This window comes from Carcharhinus amblyrhynchos, chromosome 4 (assembly GCF_965287045.1).
Source record: "Carcharhinus amblyrhynchos chromosome 4, sCarAmb.v2.hapA, whole genome shotgun sequence".
NCBI classification, from domain to species: domain Eukaryota; kingdom Metazoa; phylum Chordata; class Chondrichthyes; order Carcharhiniformes; family Carcharhinidae; genus Carcharhinus; species Carcharhinus amblyrhynchos.
Window position 1 is genome coordinate 106,205,699 of NC_137327.1, and position 24,718 is coordinate 106,230,416.

At 45.1% G+C, this 24,718-nt stretch overlaps 1 non-coding gene across 1 annotated transcript; it reads right to left on the bottom strand.

Annotated features, from left to right (window-relative positions):
- Positions 1-23,527: 23,527 nt before the first annotated feature.
- Positions 23,528-23,719, bottom strand: LOC145342784 (U2 spliceosomal RNA). The gene has a single exon (XR_013886634.1). It is a non-coding gene; the product is annotated as a U2 spliceosomal RNA (small nuclear RNA).
- Between the last annotated feature and the right edge of the window lie 999 nt (positions 23,720-24,718).

Genomic DNA, 24,718 nt, shown 5'->3' on the forward strand with positions numbered 1-24,718 from the left:
TGATTAGTTTGGTGCCATTTCATGCTCTTGTCTGGACCTGGAAAATCTTATCAAGTTTGTTTCCAGTTTTCACCCCTCTATCACATTCACATGGTCCATCTCTGACACTTCTCTTCCCTTCCTTGACCTATCTGTCACCATTTCTGGTGATAAACTGTCTACTAGTATCTATTACATGCCCACCGACTTCCACAGTTACGTTGATTACAGCTCTTCACACCCCAAAACCTGTAAGAAGACCATCCCATTTCCTCAGTCCCTTCACCCCCGCCGCATCTGTTCTGATGATGCCACTTTCCAAAAAAGCGTTGCCGATGTATCTGCCTTCTACCTCGGTTGTGGTTTTCCTCCCACTGTGGTTGAGATGGTTCTCAACCGCGTCCAACCCATCCCCTGGGCCACTACTCTCACCTCCTCCCCTCCCTCCCAGAACCAGGATAGCGCCCCCCTTGTCCTCACTTTTCACCCCACCAGTCTCCACATTCAAAGGATCATCCTCTACAATTCTAGCATGATGCCACTATTTATCTTTCCCTCACCTCTCCTGTCAGCATTCCACAGGGACCGTTCTCTCCGGGACACCTAGTCCACTCTTCCATTATATCCGACATCTCACATCCTGCCAACAGCATCTTCCCATGCAATTGTAAAAGGTGCAACACCTGCCCTTTACCTCCTTCCTGCCCACCATCCCAGGTCCTAAATATTGATTTCAGGTGAAGCAGTGCTTCATTGCACCTCCTTCAATCTGGTCTATTGCATTCTCTGCTCCCAATACTGTCGAGTCAACAATCGAGGCACTGATCCACGACCCCCAGTCACACCCCCACCCCATCAGCACATCTGCAGGTTCTCACTTACCTTTCCCTCAATGCTAACAAGCAAACTTCATGTAACTTGCTGGAATGCTCTGCCAAACTGCCTGCAGCTGATCTGCCCTAATGAGGGGCAGCTCCATCAGACTCAAGAATGGACAGGCAGGCAAGCATTCCTGCACAAAATGTGCCAGAGGCAAGGACTCAGCTGGCCCCAGGCGACATGCTGGGCCTCTGAGATCACTTCTCCCTCAGCTGCTGGAGATGGAGCAACAGAGCCAGAGAATGCAGGAGGGCCTGACACTGGACCAACTGTGAGGCTGCTGGGAGGAGTCCCAAAGCTTTCAGACGGACCAGCTATTGCTCGTCTTGCATGCTTCCCAGGCCAACACTCCATCTGCTGTGGAAAGCTTGGGGCAAGGGACGCTCACCATGAGTGGCAGGTTCTAAGCAATGTTCGAGGTGCAGCAGGCCACAGCGGATTCACAGAGGGCCACGGCTGTGTCACAGTGGGCCATAGCTGTGGGACTGAACAGGATTCTCGAGGCTCTGCCGCCCATGGCTGAGAAGCTTGAGAGCTTGCAGGAGACCCAGCAAGACAGCACTGAGACACAGCAGGCTATGGCAGCAGCCCTTGAGAATATGGCTGAGGGTTTGCAAAGCATGGCCCAGTCTCAGAGGGCACTTGCTGCGGCCTTTGAGAGATGGCCCCCGACTCAAGGGGCCATCGCAGAGGGCTCGACCACAATTGGTAGGACGCAGGTGGTCCTCCAGGACTGGCAGGATCAGGTGACGTCAGAGCTTCTGGCGCTCAGTGCAGAAGCACTGCCATCCCAGGGGCCCACAGGAACCCCAAGGGAGGAGGATGGGCTCAGGCCAATGCCAGAGCCTTCCAGCCGGTAGACTGTGGCTGTGGCTACACCTTCTGACTCCCCCCCTTCCTGACACCAGGGCATCTCCAGGGCAGCGGGATGAAGAGGGTGTCATGGAAACATCTCAGACACCTGGAAGCAAGCCAGGACCCTTAAGGTACAAGGCCTCCAGAGGATGCCCACCATGTGTATTACAAGCCACGGGACATGGTAGATAGCTGGCCCCCTCCACCTCCACCCAGAATGTATATTCTGGGGAGTCACTGAGATGCAGTGATAGGTCACATAAGGTTAGGAAGTTGTAATTGCACTGAGATGGGCTGCACGAGTTAGAGAGATATTTAAGTATCTTAACATTGTCTGTTCACACATTTTTATGTTAGAACATTTTACTTAAACACCTTTTTTTGCAATTAAATGTTTTTTCACCACCCACCTGTGACTAATTTGTCTCAGTAATGAACCCTCTTCCATTGATGATTGCCAAAGGGATGCTTCATGTTGATGTCAGTTGGGGAGGCCCCTCAGTGCTCTATCACTGAGAAAAGGAAGCCACTGGGTCCCCAGACCCTATGAGCGATTCCCTCCCATCCCCCACCCCACCCATCCCAAGGCCCTGTATGGGGGTTTCAGATCCCTTACCCACTACAAGCGTGGGCCCAGGGGTCAGCGTGCATGCAGAGCTCAGGTAGGAGTCATAAGAACATAAGAACATCAGACTAGTTTGCACCAAGGCATCATCATAATGGTGTTTAGCGAGTCATCATCACCCTCCTGCCTGCCAAAAAAACTCACTAACACAGAGTACTCAGGCCCAACACTCTGGTGTGACAATGTTGCAGGTGATAGAAGGAATTATGCAGGGGTCGGGGTGGGGGGGTGGTGGAGAGTGGGGGGCGGGGGCGGGGTGGTGCAATGAGACCCACGGACACAAACTCCTAGCGAGTGAACTGCCTGGTGATCAGGGCCTCACTGGCTGCCCTCGCATGACATATTCGAGCTACCAGCCCTCCAGGTTGGTGTTCCTCGGTATGCTATTCCTCTTTTTCCTCCTCCTCCTCTTCCTCTTCCTATTCCTGTTGGCCATCCTTTCCAGCGACGCCCGGCTGGTCAGTCTCCACTTCCTCCTCCTCCTCCAATACGTCACCTGTCTGTAGAGCCAGATTTTGCAGAGCACAGCATGCGGGTATGCAGGAAGAGATCACTGGGTTGTTAATGGAGGGCCCTGCCAGGTCAATCCAGGCAGCAGAATTGCATTTTAAGGAGCCCAATGCTACTGTTGCATGAGTGGCTACATGGGTCTCATTATCATCCCAGGTCTCCGCCTCAATCACAGGCCTCTGCACGAGCGTCATCAGCCATATTCAAACTGGGTAATCCATATCACCCAGAAACCACCTTGCAAGCCTGGGCTCCTCCTCAAATGCCTCCGGGGTGTCTGAACCCTGACAGTGAAGCTATTGTGTACACTACCTGGGTGCCTTGCGCAGACATGCATAATGTTGATATTATGGTTGCACATCAGTTGACCTTTCAGGGAGTGGGACCTCCTTTCTGTTGATGAATGCAGATGCTGTAGGGGGATCTTGAGGGTGACGTGTGTGCAGTCGATGGCCTCCTGTACGTTAGGCATCCCTGCATTGGCTGCGAAAACTGCAAACCGGGCTTCCTGATTTGATGTACTGCCCAGCCCGAGCACGCAGGGCTTCAGTAACCTGCTTGACACGGGTGTGCACGGCAGGCTGGGAGATGCCACAGACGTTTCCACTGGGAGTCTGGAAGGACTTGGTGTGGAGATGCCAGCGTTGGACTGGGGTAAGCACTCACATTGTCTGCACCTTTAAGAATTGATTAGTTGTAAAGACTCAGATTCTAATCAGTATTTTGTAAACTGTGTGTGCCTTTATACGCTCTGTTTGAGACCAGAACTCTCCATGTACCTAACGTAGGGGAAAAAGCCCCGAAAGCTTGTAGGTTTACTATCAAATAAACTTGTTGGACTTTAACCTGGTGTTGTGAGACTTCTTACTGGGTCTGGAAGGAACCAGTCTCATAAATGTTGAGAGTGGCCATCAGTTTGACAGCCACCGATAGTGGGTACCCCCTCCTGCCTTTAGGTGCCAGGTCCTGCAACAGCTCGCGCAGTGTTGTACTGTCCCCTTTTGGAGGGTAGAGACATCGGCGGCACACGTTATCCAACATCATTCAAATGACACTCGTGCATGGAATTGCCCCAGTTTCTGCTCCCTCCTCCTCCTGCACCACCCTGCTAGGTGAATGGCGGCCACCTCCTGCCTCTCTCTGGTGGCTGTCTCCCTCTATTCTTGCAAGTGGTAAAGCCCAGGCCTCCAGTGCCCACAATTCTTCCTCCAGCTCCTCCTCCTCAGCTCCAGCAGCAACCAAAAGAACAGCAAGGTCAATCGGTTGCGTTGCAAGAGCCACTTTGTCACTGTGAAGGTTGGGGGAGATGGGGAAGAAAACATGTAGAGGTTAAGGAACCTGCTTGCCTCTAGCATATCAACAGTCACTGTCCATACTCCTCCAATTCCCCCAGCCACATGCTCCCCACAATCACAATACCCCCTCAATTCCCCCAGCCACATGCTCCCCACAATCACAGCCCCCCACTCCCCCAGCCACATGCTCCCCACAATCACAATACCCCCTCAATTCCCCCAGCCACATGCTCCCCACAATCACAGCCCCCCCCATTCCCCCAGCCACATGGTCCCCACAATCACAGCCCCCCCAATTCCCCCAGCCACACGCTCCCCACAATCACAGCTCCCCAATTCCCCCAGCCACACGCTCCCCACAATCACAGCCCCCCACTCCCCCAGCCACATGCTCCCTACAATCACAGCCCCCCCCATTCCCCCAGCCACATGGTCCCCACAATCACAGCCCCCCCAATTACCCCAGCCACATGCTCCCCACAATCACAGCCCCCCAATTCCCCCAGCCACACACTCCCCACAATCACAGCCCCCCCAATTCCCCAGCCACACACTCCCCACAATCACAGCCCCCCAATTCCCCCAGCCACACGCTCCCCACAATCACAGCCCCCCCAATTCCCCCAGCCACACACTCCCCACAATCACAGCCCCCCCAATTCCCCCAGCCACATGCTCCCCACAATCACAGCCCCCCCAATTCCCCCAGCCACACTCCCCACAATCACAGCCCCCCAATTCCCCCAGCCACATGGTCCCCACAATCACAGCCCCCCAATTACCCCAGCCACATGCTCCCCACAATCACAGCCCCCCAATTACCCCAGCCACATGCTCCCCACAATCACAGCCCCCCCAATTTCCCCAGCCACACGCTCCCCACAATCACAGCCCCCCCAATTACCCCAGCCACATGCTCCCTACAATCACAGCCCCCCAATTCCCCCAGCCACATGCTCCCCACAATCACAGCCCCCCCAATTCCCCCAGCCACACTCCCCACAATCACAGCCCCCCCAATTCCCCCAGCCACACTCCCCACAATCACAGCCCCCCAATTCCCCCAGCCACATGCTCCCCACAATCACAGCCCCCCAATTCCCCCAGCCACATGCTCCCCACAATCACAGCCCCCCCAATTCCCCCAGCCACATGCTCCCCACAATCACAGCTCCCCTATCCCCACAGCCACATGCTCCCCACAATCACAGCTCTTTACAAAGTTGAGAGACTGCAGCAGTGCAATTTGAAAGAGCTTTGCGCACGTGCTTCAGCTGGAAATGAGCTGAGTGCACTAGGATCCAGCAGCACTGCAAGACCCAAGGTCAGTGCTGACAACCGGGTCAGTGTTGCAAGTTGGACATTGGAGACCTTGCTAAGCAAGAGCCCCCTACTCCCCGACACACTCACAGAGCTGCCGCCAACCTGAGACAGAAAATGGCCACAACGAAAGGGCACCCATGGACAACAGAGAGCTGTTGGACGCTACACACTTATCTCCTCATTAACCTTCACTGATGAAGCACCTGAATCGGACTTTTATGGAGCATGTCTGTTTTGCACCGATTCCGGATTGGCAAACACGATGGTAAAGGGGGAAGTGCTGGTCAAGTTGGGTGTGCAGCCCGTTAATTCACTTTAAATGTATTCAAATGCATTTAAATGGCCATCGTGCCTGTTTCAGGCATGGTCCTAATCGTGTCCATTTTTGGGCCTTGGTAAAGGGGGAACCAGCGCAGAGGCAGGCACAGATTGCGCTCCTTGCCTCATGTCTGACTTTACTAAGTTTTCACCCCCAAAAACAAGCACAACGCAATGGTAAAATTGGGCCCTTAATCTTATCTGTCCACTAGAGTTGGCAACCCTCCAGGATTGAATTGGATTCTCCAGGACTCTCCAGCTCACACCCAAAATTCTGAATTTAATATTCATTTGATGTGATTTGCAGACTACAACAATATACAAACACAACTTTCCAGTCGGCAGCTGGGGAACATACACATTCGATAAGGTATTTTGACCATATCTTCCTGTTCTTCCTTTAGCCTTAACTTTCTCTGTTGAACTCACTGAAATATCGGGGGCGATTCTCCTATCCTGACCCACAACTTTCCTGGCGGGTCAGACTGGGAGATGTGCGTCGTTGGCCTTTTTCTAGGATTTGCGCATGCGCCAGGAACGCATCTCCCAGAGCCAGAGAACAGTCGGAATTTAGACCATGCTGGAAGCCAGTGGGAAAACAGGTAAGTCATTTGAATCTTTTCTTTAATGTAGTTTAAGTATATTTTGCATTTCATTATCAGGAACTTGCCGTTCCCGATAGAATCTCCCACCCTGCCAGGAGTGTTTCATTCTGGCGGGGTTTAGAGTAACTCCCTATGTGTGAGAAACTAGTGAGAGAACCTGCCAGAATGAAGGGGGGTCAATCGGGGGCTCCCAGGAGATCAGGTGGTGGGGGAGTGGTGTCCCCTCTCGGGGATGGGAACCTTGGCGGCACCAGTCTGTGCGCCCTGGCGCTGCCCAAGGGGCAACATGTCCATGTCCAGGGGCCATCTTGGCACTGTCCACCGGGCATCGGGCAGAACCAAAGGGCCTAGATGATTGGTGGGAGTGGAAGGTCCAGTTGCCACTCTGCGTGGAGATGGGTCTGGGCTGCAGGGAGGCCAGCGATCGGGGTTGGGGGGGGGGGGTGCGGTGGTGGTTTGCCGGAAGAGATCTGCTTCCCAAGTGGGGGTCTGACCCTTGGGGGGGGGGACAATGGGAGGGCCAGCAGGGGGCGGTCTGCTGGAGTGAGGGGGTGGAGGAATTGTCATAGCTGGGTGCGGGGGGCTAGACATCAGGGTGCTCTGGGGCAGGGGTGGTCAGGGCTGCCCCAGGAATTGTTGCGGGAGCCGTGATCGGGCCGTGGGGGTGCTGGAGGAGCAGCACTGTTGGGGTCCCGGGCTAAACACAGTCAGAAGTCTCACAACATCAGGTTAAAGTCCAACAGGTTTATTTAATAGTAAAACCCACAAGCTTTCGGAATGCTGTCCCTTCGTCAGGTGAGTGGAGAGTTCTGGCTGGCCAGCAAACGGGGAGATTGACAGATCGGGACCACTGCACATGCGCAGAGTTCCAGAACTGACAGACTACGGCGTGGATAGGCCCTGCAACACCCCCCCCGCCCCCAACTCCACCACCGCCCAAGTTTTTAATAATATTCACGACCGTGAACTCTGCAGTACAGAGTGGAGAGGTTAGTGTCTGAAGTTGCACTGAAAAAACAGTCATGATCTCGAACGGTTTTCCCACTAATTCAGCACTTTGGGTAGAATTGCCCCCCCCCCCCCCATCATTTCTATTTTAAAACACAAATTATTTGTACATTCAATTAAAAGAGCTTTTTATACTGGGACATAGCCTGTTTTTCACGTGGAAGTTAAGGGCAAGGGGTAGCAACTCAGTGATGAGACATGTCATTGCCCAACATGGGCAGGTGTTTTTCCTATTGCTAACTTTGCAAAGTCTGTACTTACATGTCCCATGTAACAGTTGTTGGCTCAACTAAATATGTGAACTCGGAGACTAATTATAGTGAAGGATCTTACCAGGAGATTTTGTGATAATGAGTGGGTGTTAGAATTGCTCCATTTCAGATAGATAATTCAGTGGCCCCACAGCAAACAACATGTGGTATGTAAATCCTGCTTAATTTCAAAGAAATTCCTTTGCAGCCAGAAGAGCAAGAGTGCTTCCTCTGACGCCACAGGACTAGCAATCAGTCCACTTCCCTCTGTAGCTGCTTCCAATTAACTGTACTCCTGGTGATTCAGGAGGCCTGATCTAGGGATCTTTGCTCAGGCAAGCTGCCTGTGGAGGTGTGACCAGAACCAGCAGCTCACACTGAAAAGGCCCATCGACCATCGATATTTCATTTTCATTGATTTTCCAGCTTCCTGCTTCCGGAAGAAAAGATGCACCAAGGCCAAAATCAGTTTAGTTGTATTGATGTTACTTGATCTCGTCTGCACTGTTGTGCTAGGCTTCAAAACTTTTTATTTCCTCTAAATTAACAAAGAATTGATTGACCTGAGGCAGCAAATAAGCAAATTCAGACCGTCTGGTGGAGAAGTTTATTTGGCTGGGAAGGAAAAAGAATGTAAGTCCTGTGCTGTATGTTGTTGATGGGAATATTTGCCATGGGAGAACTGGGGTATACATTACCTACAATGTTCCATGTATTGAAGTAGAGAGCCACAAAATCATAAGCGGTGTGTTCATGGTTTTTTGGTATTGTGTTGGGGTTCTTCACTAAAAAATGTGATAATTATTCCTTTTATGGTGCTCATAACACTGGTAATTTTTTTAAAAAAATGATTAGTTGATTACTACAATAGTGCCCTAAGGTCTTTTCTATTAATCAGATGTTTTTACAATAAAGTGTTATGCAGAATTGGATGTCTGTGCGGTCAAGTTTCTTCTCAGGCCCATGACTGGGCAAAAGACAGACTATGGGCCCAATTCACTCCCATCCGGGCGAGAAAACTTGGTAAAGTCAGGTGTGAGGCGATTAGCGCAATCCGCGCCCACGTCCGCGCAGATGCCCACTTTACCAAGGCCCGAAAATGGCCGCGATCTGGGCCGCGCCTGAAATGGGCATTTACATGCATTTAAATTGAATTAATGGGCAGCCCGCCCAACTTTACCGGCATTTCCCCCTTTACCATCGCGTTCATGCATCCAGATTCCGCATGAAACTGACATGCTCGGCAAAGATTTGTTTCAGGCGCTCCTGCTTCTGAAGAGGTAAGTTCAGCACTTCCAACGGCTCTCTGATTCAGATTGGTGGAGGGGTGGGGGGAGGGAATGCTGGTCAGATGAATGTCTGGTTGTGGGGGAGGAGAGAGGCTGGATCATTCTTTGGTAGAGAGGGAGAGGGAGGCCAGGTTGTTCTCTGTTGTGGGGGCGGGGGGGAGGGAGGCTCAATCATTCTCTGGAGGGATGGAGACGGATCTCTGGTGAGGGTGGCAGGAGGAGACCGCTGCCATTCTGCGGGCTGTCGGCTGGGGGGAGGGGGGTGGTGACAGTCGCAATTGGTCTGGGTAGGGGAGCTGGGTGGATAAGGGGGACAGTTATGTTGTGGGATGGGGCAATGTCTATGGGGGCCATTGCTTTCATTTTTTGCTCCCGGGCCGCTGCATCCGTTTTTTGCAACCTGGGAGCAATGTGTCAATTTTTTTTTCACTGCGCATGCGCCGTTCAAAACTTGGATTGGAGCTGCAGCATTTCGGGCTCGATAAGTCCCACCCACAGCGCAATTCAGACACACAGTTTTACTTTCAGGCCAAGTGCATACGGAAGCGCCTAAGAGCAGTTTTCCAAGTCAGATCTGAATTGCACCCAGATTCAGCACTTAGAATCAAAATGGTAAAATCGGGTACTAAGTATAACTTTAAAGTTTTAAAGTTTATCACAAATTAGGCTAACATTAACACTACAATGAAGCCAATATGAAAATCCCCTAGTTGCCACACTCCAACGCCTGTTTGCTTATACTGAGGGAGAATTTAGCATGGCCAAAGCACCCAACCAATACGTCGTTTGGATTGTGAAATGAAACCTGAGCACCCGAGGAAACCCATGCAGATGTGGGGAAAAAAGTGCACATTCCACATAAACAATGACTCAAGCTGGAACCGAACCCGGGTCCCTGCACTGTGCAGCAGCAGTGCTAACCACTGTGCCACTCTGCTGCCCATCAGATGTGTCACGTCTATACATGGAGGAATCTCTTCAAATATCTTGGCCCAGGTGATGTGAATGGAATCCATTAACCATCCTCCAACCACCCCTACACCCCACCTCTGACCAGGAACCTGAAGATATGATTCCTCTGAAGCTTGAAGGTTGTTCAGAGTGAGAAAGGGAAGAGAAGGTTGAGGTTCATTATAATCCTTCCCATGTGCTGAATTTTGAGTGTTCAAAGGCCCTCCAAAGACTGGCCAGTCTGCAGACAATCCTGGTCTAAGACCTTCTGTCAGTTTTCGGACGTTTTCCTGCATTTGAGAACTTGACTGTACTGAAAGGGAAGTGACGTAGAGGACCAGGAATACCACTGATGCAGCCCACTTTCCACCCATTGTGGCAACTGCCAGAAATCACACAACACCTTTGTGAGAACAGACCCAAAGGGGTCCCTAGCTACATTTTCTCCTCGCTGAGCTTTCACTAAGCATAACAAAAGGGGTTAAGCTTATTAAAATCTATTATTTTCAAGTTAAATAAAAGTGTGATTCATGACTGCCCTTGCTGGTCCTAACTCCTCATCACCAGGGAAAAGAATCTCTATTCATCCATCAAAGTAATAAAAGAGAAGCCCCAGGTGACATGGAAAAATACTATGCAAAGTATAATGGATTCAATCAGACTTCCTGTCACTCTACAACCTCTTCCACTAGTTTGAAGTCAGTCCTTCGAAATCCATGGTCTCTTCTCCGGCTGGTTCTTCATTCCTCATACTTTCCACTTTGCATCAATAGTAACTACACATTTTGGTTGAAGCATCTCAACCCTTTCCTTGAGTCCACTAGAAGTATTATATCAGTCCAGTTGTACACCCCCACCCCCTTAGTGTTTTATTTTTATTCTCAGGTCCAAAGGAATCCTGAACTGCCAGAAATATCACCATCCCAACATTTGCCCTCTTTGGTAGAAGTAGAATATTTTAAGAAGAGCAGGCCAGTGACCTGATCAAAATTTATTTCTCAACCAATATAGCAGACTGGTGATTTATCACATTGCTATCTGGGTGTTCAAATATATAAAAATCCTTTAAATTGATTCAAGCATCCAATCTTTTCATCATTTTAGGCTAAAGAGAAATAAGTGAACAAAATTAATGTGAAAACTCAGTAGGTGCAGAATTATAAACACTCAGATCATGGGACACACCGTATTGTAACAAGAACATAACATAAGAAATAGAAGCAGGAGTAGGCCATCTAGCCCTTCGAGCCTGCCCCGCCATTCAATAAGATCATGGCTGATCTGAAGTGGATGAGCTCCACTTTCCTGCTTTCTCCCCATAACCCTTAATTCCCCTGTCTATCAGAAACCTATCTACCCGTGACTTAAATATATTCAGCGAGGTAGCCTCCACCACTTCAACGGGGAGAGAATTCCAGAGATTCACCTCCCTTTGAGTGAAGAAGTTCCTCCTCTACTTCGATCTAAACTGCGCCCCCTTATCTTGAGGCTGTGCCCTCTAGTCCTGTTATCCTTTCTAAACAGGAAGAATCTCTCTACCTCTACCCTATCTATCCCCTTCATTATCTTATAAATTATTAATCTTCATTATCTTAAAAATGTAATATTGCTGCTAAGAAGCCACATACAACACCATTTGGCTTACACATTTTAAAGAACCAAAAACAACATTGTTTAATAGGGATATTGTATAATAGGGATAATCCTGAAAGATTAGAAATAAAAAGTTAATAAAAATAAACGTGCAGCCTCAGTAAACGTGCACCAGAATTTTACCGGCATGCCCAGCCTGGAATCGGGGTGGGCAAGGCTCACAGAACAGAATTCTCCGTTGGTCTTGGGCAGGATTTTACAAGCCTCACCCTAGCTAGGTCATAAAATTCACATCATATTATTTGTAAACCTAGTCAAAAATAGCTAAATCATGTAAACATGGGATGTTCTTTGCCCAAAGATTAGAAATATTCTGGAGGTGGTTGGCAGATTATTCATGAAAGATTACAAGCCTGCTCAAATTGAATGGGCACCAATGATGAAATGATTAAATGCTCAAGAGGGCTGAATTTATAGGAGTGCAGATGGCTCAGAAGGTGGTGAGGCTTATGGAGGTTATGGAATTAGGGAGGACTGACACCATGGAGAGAATTGAAATCAAGGGTAAAATGAGGCATTGCTCAGTCAGAAGCCAAAATTGGTCAATCAGGACAGGAAGAGTACATTAAGGCTGCTTGGATTGAGTAAGTGCAGAGATTTGGATGACTTCAATTTTAGGAAGAATAGAAGGCTGAGGGGTCACAAAAAGTTTCAGAAACTGATAAACTGAGGTGGGATGGAATCAGATGGAATTAGACACTCTTACTGATGGCACAGATATATGGTTTCAAGTTAATTTCAGGGTCAAAGTTAACACTGAGGCTGGGGATTGTCTGGTTCAGTGTGAGACAGTTACCAAGGAGAGGAATGGAACTGATTTATCGAGACAATAGTCAGGCTGGAAGTATTTGAACGGTATTTAACAAAGCAGATGGTGTAAGATTTCTCTTTTAGTGGAAAGTTGTATGAACTAAAACAAAGTCCTGGATTTTAATGGAATTGCACTTTAGTTATTAGTTTTTAAATTTGCATCTTTTCCTATCAATGATAAAAAATGTATTAAGTTTATTTATTATTCTACATTACACTTCCAAGAGCATTTAATTAATTTTAAAGAGCTTTGGGATCATGAAAGGTGCTATGTTCAGTAAACACCAGAAATTATTGCTATTTTTATTCTATTTAAATAATTACAATTACATTCCCCCCAGTCTAACCAACTCTGATTCATTTCATTTGGTACTTAAATCAGCTCAAGTGATGGTTCTAAACAGGTCTGTTACCCCATCACATACAGCAACAGAAAATAAGGTGTATTATAAATGGCAGGCGGCTGTAATCTGTTGAATCCATAGCCACCTGCAGTATGTCATCAGCAAAGACGGGAAAGGTCATTATTAGAGATACGCATAACATCTCCAACTATTTTGTTTGGTTGAATGACAACTCAGACTCTAATGCTAAATTGAAGCCCACAGCTCCATTCAGCCTTGGCTCTGTGGTATTACTCTTGCCTCTGAGTCAAAACTATGTGTGTTAGACCTAGCTCATATAATTAAGTTGCTTAGTTAGGGCTTGCACCCGCACCACCTAAATTTTTCGCAATGCAAAGGAAACATAGCATTGCTGGAGGTTTCCAGGATGGGATGTTACTAAGGCACCATCTGTCCTATTAAACCTGTGTAAAAGATTCTGTGGAAACATATGGAAAAGAGTGGGGAAATATTTTGGAATACATTTAGCCTTCAATCATGTCACTGGAACAGATTATCTAGGCAGTTGTCTCATTGCTGTATGTGGAACCTTTCTGTGCAAATATTGGCTGGTGTGTTTCTCTATATCACACTCCAGAAGTATTTCATTAGTTTTGAAGCACTTTGAAACATCGTCAAGAAATGAAAGGTATCGCATAAATGCATTTCCCTCTTCTTACATTAAAAATAGGAACAATGGAACATTCAGTGTGGCCATGGTGTATATATATCACCATGTTGAATGATGGTAACAGTAAATACAAATTAGTGTCTGACAGATGTCTCACAGATGTGTAATAGAATCAGGAGGATAGGGGAAGAGTGGTGTTCGGAACGTAGATAATGCTTAATGTTGATGGAGTTCTACTTCAGCGGAACTGCACTGAGTATTCTTCCTGTTGATGATAGGAGATTGAAGGGAAAAGAGAGAAACCAGTTAAAGAGAAATGAGCAAATTAGCCCTTAAATCATGTTTTACAAGATCGACTTACTAATGTGTAAAATATCTGAAATTCTCTGCCCTGTGATTCCAACCAAGAGATTAAACTGTGCATTTAAATTCATTTGTGCACTGCTATACCATGATATAATTTCAGAGCCACTGAGTGAAAAAGTCATGAGATGCGACAAAAATAAGAATGAGTCTCTTCTGTTATTTTGTCTTTACAAGCAGCTGCAGTTTAAAATGGAGGCTGCTTTTTTCACCAACTACTAAATGCTGGAGATATTATATCTGTGTGTATCAGGTGGATGTGCTGTAGAATCCCTACCGTTCGGACAACAGGCTCTGATGATTAATGGTTACACAAGGACTTGGATAAAACTTAATGCAGTAGTGCATAGAAGTTACAGATTTCAGTTCATAAGGGACCCGGAAACTGTAATCTTTCATTCACAGAAGAAATGGATGTTCGAGAAAAAAAACAGCACTGTAACAAGAAATACAGGAACGGAATGAAGACAACAACAGCACATTCACCATTCCTGCATTACAACAGTGGCTACACTTCCAAAGTACCTTATCAGTTCTCAGCAAAAACAGAACCTGAGGTTGTGAAAGCACAATATAAAGGCCAGTCTTCCTTTTAATGTAGTGGGAAGTATGAGTGAAACAGAGGGAAAAATAACTGGGCTGCAAGGGAAGGAGAAGAGGGTGCATGAGTTCAAATTGATAATGATAGACAACTGGAGATATGGAGCTGGAGGCTGTGAAAGGCAGAGATAAGTTGCCACAAAATACTTCCCTTATTTTAAAATTGATCTTGCAAGCAAAACAAAAATATTTTCTTCTTTTGGCACCTATTGCACCAGTGTCAAGTATTGTCATGTCAATCACAGTTTGAGCCAGATGCACAGTAAATGCTATTTACCCATTCCCAATTAGTGACATATGAATTGATTTCATCAATGACTGCTACCTGTGGAGAGTCTCACAGATAGCCAGAGACTTTGGGAAACCCTATAGAGTGCTCCCAACATTTTCTAATATGTATAGTTGGTGGGCAAAGTCCTGTGTTGGTACCACAAACAATGGGTATGTTGACACCTTAATTGTAAGCTAAAATGATCATTCTTATGCCTTTCTGCACCTTCCACACAGGATAATTTTAGCCATTTGTTTGGCAATTTAGTGATGTGGATCTGCACTATCAAAGTGCTGAGTCAAAAGCTATTTTAAATGCAGATCCTTGTCCAGGAGAAAAACATTCCTGCAATACTGTGAGTTGAATTGAAACCTATTTACTCAGAAATGAAAGACAATTGCTGGAATTCTAGCAACTTACTCATCATGGAATCGGAGTGAGCAAGGGTCGGACAATGGAAATGCCTGTTGACCTCGGTTGGAATTTCCAGTTTTGCTCGAGCGAGGCTGTAAAGTCCCACTCCACATAGCCCAAAATCTGTAACCTCACCCTCTTTCTACATTGCAGGGACTCTATGACATGTGTGGCTTTGCATGTTGCAGATCAGCTTTATGTGCTATTAGCCTCAAGCAAACATGATCCCTTGTCTCACCTGATGAGTCATGTAGCCACTCAGCAGCTCACTTAGCACAGGGTGTATGTACATCACTAGCATTTGGCTTAGCAGGCAACACAACGTTTGCCCACTGCCTGCATCACTAAATGAAAATGGGTTAGTCACCCATTGCAATGTCTTTACCCATTCTCGGCCTAATTCAATGTTACCCGCAATATGGTGTACATAAAGTTCTGCTGCAAATAATACTGGAACATATGGCATCAAGCATCTTCCATTTTATAACCAAGTTCATATTAGTAGTTGGCCACACGTTTGTGCTTAAGTGTTGAATTATAAAACAACATCGCCTATTTAGTAATAAATAAAATGACCAGTAATCCTCTTGCGGGCGTATCAGGGAAATTTTCACAGGACATACGTCAATGTTAAATACAATGAGAGCCTTAAAACTACTTAATGTTATTAGATCAAAAAATGCCACTGGTTCATCTTCATTTTCAACTGTCTCAAGTAATGTCAGGAGCGCTGTCATTGGCAAAGCAGGAAGCTTTAAAATCTGTGCAAGGACAAACAAGGCAGTGTGTCAGTCATTGTAACCTCCTGGTGGGAGGTGTAAGAAGAGTTTGTGGTGCATGACAAATGATACCACAGCAGACAGAAGATTATGATAATAGATGTGTTTCAATTGTTAGCTTGAATGCACATTCGCTGACAAAAACTAGTCTCCTTTGTTACCTCCGTCCCGCTGTATTATATTTCCAGATAAATGTCTTTAGCCCATTTTTCACTTACTATTTGTCTACATCACCTGATGTACCTGTAACAAAGTGTCCGGACTGTTCATGGATTCAGTTAATAGTTTGTCTTATAAGCGTTGTTCCAACCCATTGTACCAGAAGGAAATTGCTCATGAGATGTCAAAGTGCTTGTGCAATTGTTTAGTGACCTTGCTTATTTTCTCTCTGTTTTGGAATTAAGTTAACTATGCAAGTGAATTTAGATTGTGCTTGCTGAGGTACCACTGCCTTTGTCAATTTCTTTCCCTCACGCTGGATTTATAGTCATCATCAGTCAGAAATACCAAGCAGATGATCCATCTTGGCCTCCTTCTGAGATCCGATCCTCTCAGAAACCAGTATTCAACAAATTTGATTCATTCCACACAAGATCAAAAAATGGTCGCATGCACTGGATACTGCAAAGGCCACAGTCTTGACAACACCCAGGTTGTAGTGCAGAAGAATTGTACTCCAGCACACTCCTAACATACGCCTGATACATTGTGAAAAAGCGTTGAGGCATCAGAAAGGGAATTATTCATTGCTGAATATTCTGGGTGGAATATTGGGGCCATCTTGTGGTGGGGGTGGGGCTGAAAATTTGGCGATTTGTTTAAAACTCCATTGACTTTGGCAGGAATGGAATATCACACCAACAGGAAGGACCATAAAATTCCATATCCAGTCTCTGACCTTCTCACAAGGCTAGCCTTACCTCTAGCCAAGCATTCCAGTACAGCTACCCAATGAAGTGTTAAATTGCCTAGGTATGCCCGATCCATAAAATGCAGGCCATGTCTAATCCAGCAATTACTGCGTATCAGTCTACTGTCAATCATTGAAAAAGTGACGGAACGTGTCAACTACAGGACTATCAAGTGACACTTACCAATAAAGTACACACTGATGTTCAGCTGAGGTTTTGCCAAGACCACTTGGCTTTTGATCTCAGGATAGCTACAGTCCAAATGTAGAATAAAATGTTGAATCCCAGAGGTGAGGTTAAAGTGAGTTCCTATCAAAGCAGCATTTGATCAAGTGAGGAATCAAGGAGCCCCAAAAACTGAAGTCAATGGGACTCAGAGGAATACAGTTCCTTATGGAATCACCCTAAACACAAAGTAAGATGGTTGTTCAGAATCAATAATCTCAACCCCAGGTCATCACTGCAGGCTGAGAAAGTGGTTGAAAAGACTTGCAGGGTCCTGGGCTTTACAAATTAGAATCATTGAATCCCCTCAGTGCAGAAGGAGGCCATTTGGCCCATTGAGCCTGCGCCAACAACAATCTCACTCAGGCTCTATCCCTGTAACCCCACATACTTAACCTCCTAATTTACCCTGACACTAGGGGGAAATTTAGAATGGCCAATCAACCTAACCTGCACATCTTGGGAGGAAACAAGAGCATCTGGGAGAATCCCATGCAGACATGGGGAGAACATACAAATGGAATTGAATCTGGGTCCCCGGCACTGTGAGGCAGCAGCGCTAACCACTGTGCCACCGTGCCACTCTACGACGCACAGAGTACAAAATCAAAGAAGGCATGATAAACTTTTGCTAACTAGAGCATCATGTCTATTTTCTGATCACTGTGCTTTCAGAAGGATGTGAAAGTTTAAAAAGATGGTACAGCAACCTTTGCAAGAATAGCTCCAGAGATTAGGGACTTTGATTATGAGGATAGATTGAAGAAACTAGGCTTGTTCTCCTGAGACAAGAAAAGGTTGAGAAGTGATTGATAGAACTGTTCATTATTATGAGGGATCACGAGGGAGTGGATAGGGACGAAGGGATTGAGAACTAAAGGACACAGATTTAAGATGGGTGGCAAAATCATCATGAGAAAGTATATATTTTTGCACAAAATGGTTAAGATACAGAAAGCATAGCTTGAGAGTATGATGGGGGCAGATTCAATGCGGCCTTCAAAGGGAAATTGATAAGCACCTGAAAAAAGGAAGTTTACATGGTTTACATGAGTGAGACTAGTTGAGTTGTTGTGGCAGAGAGCCAGTACAGACACAATGAGCAAATTGATCTTCCTCTGTCATGAAATCATGCTTTGATTCTATGCTTACCATTATTAACCCTTCACCATCAACATCTGGGAGTTACCATTGACCTGAAACGTAACTGGACTAGCCTTGTGAGAAGGTCAGAGACTGGAGATGGAATTTTACAGTCCTTCCTATTGTTGTGATATTCCATTCCTGCCAAAGTCAATGGAGTTTTAAACAAATCACCAAATTTTCAGCCGCACTCCCACCATGAGATGGCCCTAATATTCCACCCAGAATATTCAGCAGTGAATAATTCCCTTTCTGATGCCTCAACGCTTTTTCACAATGTATCAGGTGTATGTTAGGAGTGTGCTGGAATACACTCAATTTGCCTGAATATACTTCCAATAACACTTAAGATGCTTGACACCGTCCAAGATAAAGCAACCTGCAGATTATATGCCATCTTAAGCATTTACTCCCTCTATTCTCAGCACATACATACAAACATGTGAAATAGAATCCTGCTCCACCATTCAGTAAGATCATGGCTTCTCTGATTACCTTTCAAGTTTCAATTTCCTATCAAATCCCAATAACCTCTGATTCCCTTGCCTAACAAGAATTTATCCACCTCTGCTTTAAAAATATTCAATGACCACGCTTCCACCACTTTCTGAAGGAAAGTATTTCAATGTTATGCAAACCCTCAAAGAAACAAAATCTTTTCATCTCTGTCTGATAAGGAGGGCTTCCCTAATTTTAAAACAGTGCCCAATAGCCCTGGACACATCTACAAGACAAAACATCGATGTCTGCCGTGTCAAGGCCATTCAGGGTGTATATACTTCAATTGAAATCACCCCTCACTCTTCTCAACTCCAGTGGAAACAAGACCAGTCTGTCCAAACTATCCTCATAAGACAAACCGTTCATTTCAGATATTAATCAATTAAACTTGCACAAAACCAAATTTATAAACCGAATGAGACCAAAACTACGCAGAATATTCAAATTGTGGTCTCACCAATGTCCTGAATAGCTCAAGAACATAAGAACATAAGAAATAGGAGCAGGAGTAGGCCATCTAGCCCTTCGAGCCTGCCCGCCATTCAGTAAGATCATGGCTGATTTGAAGTGGATCAGTTCCACTTTTCTGCTTTCTCCCCATAACCCTTAATTCCCCTGACTATCAAAAACCTGTCTACCCGTGTCTTAAATATATTTAGCGAGGTAGCCTCCACCACTTCAATGGGCAGAGAATTCCAGAGATTCACCACCCTTTGAGTGAAGAAGTTCCTCCTCAACCCTGATCTAAACTGTCCCCCCCCTTATCTTGAGGCTGTGTCCTCTAGTCCTGCTATCCTTTCTAAGCGGGAAGAATCTCTCTACCTCTACCCTATCCATCCCCTTCATTATCTTATACATCTCTATAAGATCCCCCCTCACCCTTCTAAACTCCAATGAGTACAGACCCAGTTTATTTAGTCTCTCTTCATAGTCCAACCCCCTCATCTCTGGTATCAGCCGAGTGAACCTCCTCTGCACTCCCTCCAAGGCCAGTATATCCTTCCGCAAATGTGGCGACCAAAGCTGCACACAGTACTCCAGCTGCGGCCTCACCAGTGCCCTGTACAGTTGCAGCAAGACCTCCCTACTTTTATATTCTATCCCCCTCGCTATAAAGGCCAACATTCCATTCACCTTCTTGATCACCTGCTGCACCTGCAGACTGGGTTTTTGCAACTCGTGCACAAGGACACCCAGGTCCCTCTGCACCATAGCATGCTGCAGCTTTTCGCCTTTTAAATAATAATCCCTTCTACTATTATTTCTACCAAAGTGGATAACCTCACACTTGCTAACATTACACTCCATCTGCCAGGTCCTCGCCCACTCGGTCAGCCTATCCAGATCTCTCTGCAGACTTTCCACACCCACCGCGCAATTTGCTTTTCCACTCCTCTTCGTGTCATCAGCAAATTTTGTCACCCTACACTCAGCCCCCTCCTCCAGATCATCTATATAAATGGCAAATAGTTGAGGCCCCAGCACTGATTCCTGTGGCACTCCACTAGTCACCAACCGCCAACTAGAATAGCACCCATTGATACCAACTCTCTGCTTCCTATTAGACAGCCAATCCTCTATCCACGCTAACACCTTACCCCCAACTTACTTTTATGTTCAATTACTCCTATAATAAAAGGAGAGAATTCTATTAGCCTTCTTGACTTTGTGCTGAAACTGCATACTAGCATTAAGTGACTCAAGAACTAAAACATTTAGATCCCACTACACCTCGGAATTCTGCAGTCATTCTCCACTTCAGTAATGCTCAGCTTTTTATTCTTTCTGCCAGAGTGAACAACTTTTTATTTTCCCATATTATACCCCACCTACAAAACTTTTTCACACTCACTCAACCTATCTATTTCCATCTGTAAACTCCTTGGGAGTAATTCTATGAGAATAATTCTAAGTGTCCGGCTGGCATGAAAATGGGAGATTTCCTGCTCCAGTTCCTGATCCATTTTTTAGGATGAGTATTAACGCCCAATCTTACGTACTTAGATATTGAAACTATGGCTTAGATTGCTTCTAGCTACTGTAAGCAGTTGGCTGTAGGTTGGGCTTAATTTGCCAGCCAGCTTGCGGAGGGAACTGAACTCTGATGTTGCACATGCGCAATTTCAATAGCAGAGGTTTGACAGACAGCGAGAAAGCTGTCAGGCCCCAGCTGTTGCAGGCAGCCTCTCAAACTCTTCCTTTCCCGCACCAGCCAGCTTCCCCCACCACTGCAATCGTGAGGGCCCATGGTCAATTGCAAGCCCCAGACTGCATGAATATCATATATCCCCATCAGATGATTCAGCGCCACACTCACTAAGCAGATGTAAATTAACATTTAAATAAATTTAAATAAATTATTCAGCCTATCACCCATTTCTGACAAGAACCTGAATTCACCAGAAGTTAAGCTCTCATAAAATTGCGAGAACCGAGAATCGGGTATGATGAACCTGATTTCTCACTTTCGCACAATTTTACTGTCTCACTCCACCCATCAATGGGAGGGGTAAGTCTGTAAAATCCTAGCCCTTGTATCTTCTTCATAACATACATTCTTATCTATCTTTGTGTTGTCTGCAAATTTAGCTACCACGCCTTCACTCCCCTTATCTAAGTCATTGAAGTAAATTATAAAAAAAGTTAAGGCCCTATTGCAGACTGTTGCGGAACTTCACTTATCACATCCTGCCATTCAGAAATACTCTGTCTCCTGTCAGCTATCCAGTCTTCTATCCATGCTATGTTACCCCTTACGTCATGAGCTTTAATTTTATGCAATAACCTTTGGTGTGGCACCTTATCAAATGTTTTCTGGAAACCCAAGCACAGAAGGTCTACAGGTTTTCCTTTATTCACAGCGCACGGCTTCAAAGAACTGTAGTAAATTGGATAAACATGATTTCCCAATCATAAACCATGCTGATTCTTCTCAATTATGTGGAATTTTTCCAAGGGCCCAGCTATGATCTCTTTAACGAACAATTCCAACACCTTCCCCATAACAGATGTCAAGTTAACTGGTCTATAGTTTCCTGCCTACCTCTCTTCTTGAATGGAGGGGTCATGTTTGCTACTTTCCAGTGTGATAAACCTTTCCAGAATCTAGGGCATTTTGGAAAATTGACACCAATGCACCTACTACCTCCAGCGCCAGCTCTGCTAAGATTCTAGAATGAAGTCCATTGGGACCCACAGACGTGTCAGGCCACAGCTCCATCAGTTTGCTCAGTACTACCTTCCTACTGACTGCAAATTCGCCAAGTTCCTTCCTGCCACTTCCCGATTTACAGCTTTACTGAAATGTTTTTTGTATCCTCTAAAGTGAAGACAGAAACAAGATATTTCATCTGCGACTTTTGACAGCATTTTCTAAAATTACAACCTTACTAACTAGAACAACAAGGGGAACAAAAGCATGACAACATTGCCATGTCCAAGTGGCCTTCCAATCACGCATCATTCTGACTTGCAAATACATCACCATCCCTTCATTGTTACTGGGTCGAGATCCTGGAATTCCCTTTCAATGATCAACTAGCCTGAAAAGTACTGGATAGGCTTGTTCCATGAAAGGTCAGAATATAGCATGCAGAAAGCATCATACATTGAAAAAAATTGAATGTGCGCAATGTCTTAAAGGTAGCATTGCTCCCTACCTAACACATCATGGAAAAACTTTCGTCACATGAACTACAGAAGTTCAAGAATGTGCTCATCATCACTTACTCAATGTCAATTAGGCACAGGCAATAAACAGTAACTGTTTTCCACTTCCACTACTCAATAAAGGAGCATGGAAATGTGTATAATTACCATCATACTCCTCCATTCCATTCTGTAATGTCATTTGTAGCACACATTTTTCATTGCAAGCTGAAAAGAAGAATGTGACATTTATATCCTTGAATTAATGCATCCCTGTAATTTTTGAACTTATTAAAGGATCGTGTTAGGAGCCTATAAGTGTAAGTCAACCTTTCCCTCACACAAACCCTACCTTGGCGAGGAAAAAAAAACTTGTATCCATCATTCACTGAGCTATTTTTAATAATTCAAACTGTTATCTGTCCTGTATCAAATATCCAAAGAATGCCCTGTATTCTACTCATAGCAGCTTTGTCAGGTTCCAATGTAAATCTTCACCTTACCAGTTGTTCAATCTTCATCTTGAGTGAACCCATCATTCAAGTATAAGCAGCTAGTCTTTAGGAGGAAGGTTTGAAAAATCTACAGAGGTGTTATCACTGTCAGTGGTTAGAGCAGACTATGAATGTCACACAGATGCTGACATGTTTTCTCTGAGGAGATGGTTTTGGCCAGCATTTTGTTGGGAGTGTGCCAGCTCGCCTTGAAGAATGTGCAGTAAATAAAGGAGATCATCATCATCAAGAATGTGACACACAGTGGATGCCTCATGAATGTTAACCCCTGCCACTCTCAGTGCCATATATTTGGCACCATCTCACAAGGGAGATGAACCAAATGAAGAGACTGGTCAGACACATTGCTCAGTAGGTCCTTGAGAATCTTTAACATGATCATCTGGCCAAGAAAAGATTTTGACAAATCCGTAAACAAATGCTTAAGTTTGGATTCTCCAATCCCATTCACCCTGCCATTGCTGCCAGTGAGAATGAAAAATTTGGTACTCAACGAAAGCACCATTCATTGCAGCGGGACTGGAGAATTCCAGCTTACACAGTGAGAGGGTGTACTTAAAATGGAAACAGAAAATACATGGCAAGTTACATAGTAACAGAAAAAGAAAGATAGGCTTTGGTAAGGACCTTCTGCAGGCCTGACTTATAAATAATACTGCCCAAATTTTTTTTTAAACTTTATTCCAATCCAATCAAGTCAAATTAAAGCCAATTCAGAGTCCCAACAAATTGGGACATTCCCGATCCAAGCTGACAAGACAGGGCTCTCACCTCCTGTCTTGGGCTTGACCTACATGATCCAAGCTGATTGGAGTTGGTGTAGCTCCTCCTCCAAGGCTTGATCTAATTTGCATCTCAGCCAAAAGGCCCAGATGCCGCTTTAAAAAATTGCTTCAAATGAAGCTGAAATGTAACCTAATGACTTCAACCAAGTGCAGCATATCGATACTACACTTGATCTTAGCCAAAAGGCCGAGAAGCGATAAATAATACTGCCCAAATTAATCTATCTTTTAATTCTGACTGACCTGATGTTCATTTACAATTTCTCCATTTTTTGCCTCTGACAAATTTTACTTGACACTTTTGCATTGGTCTGATTCCACTTTATTTTCCATTTTTGGTCCATGATGGTTACTGCTTGTTTGTTCTTTATTAGTAAGGCAAGAAGAAATACTTTATAATGAACATCTTATGTGGCATTTACTCACTAGAAGAAAATATTAAAATATTCATTAGACTGATTTAATCTTAATCATGAGAAGGACTATATTAACTTTTAAACTAAAGTAATCTGAATAGACTCTGTTTATAATGCTAATTCCAATTGTCAACTGGGGATTATGGCACTAAAATAATAACCAAGAAACATTCACATAGTACCTCACTGCAATTTGATATTTCTTTGAGAAGAATATTATGATGGGGACATGGCACATATGTTTGGGCCTTTCATGCTTGTGTAGCTCTATGGTAATGCAGCTTTAATCACTGGAAGTACTGAAGAGATTTTAAAATCAAAATGAACTTCACAAAAGTATAATAGCCATTGAGTCAATGAAAGGTTGCTTCAGATATATTAGGAGGTTATGCATGTTAGACAATCTGTGTTCTTGGTATAAAAATCAAGCATAAGAATCATCATGAAAATGACAAAGACTTCAGTGCTCTGTAGTTACCACGGAACTCATTTTGATAATCCATTATTGAGCATAATAGATACATACTGGATAAAAGCAATATATTTCTTAGGCTAATTCATTATGAAGATGCATGCACTTCTGCAGCTCAGATCCACTACAAGAATGCATCATTTGGACGTATACTTTTGATCCCTGCTCAAATACCCCTGGGTTCATGCCAATTACAGAGGCAGAACTCCGAGGCAAAGAATGAAGGTTAATAGCATTAGTGTAGTTTGCTCAGTGCTGTCTTGATCGCCTCCTGAAAATTGGGATGTCTACGGAATGAACAGCACTAGAG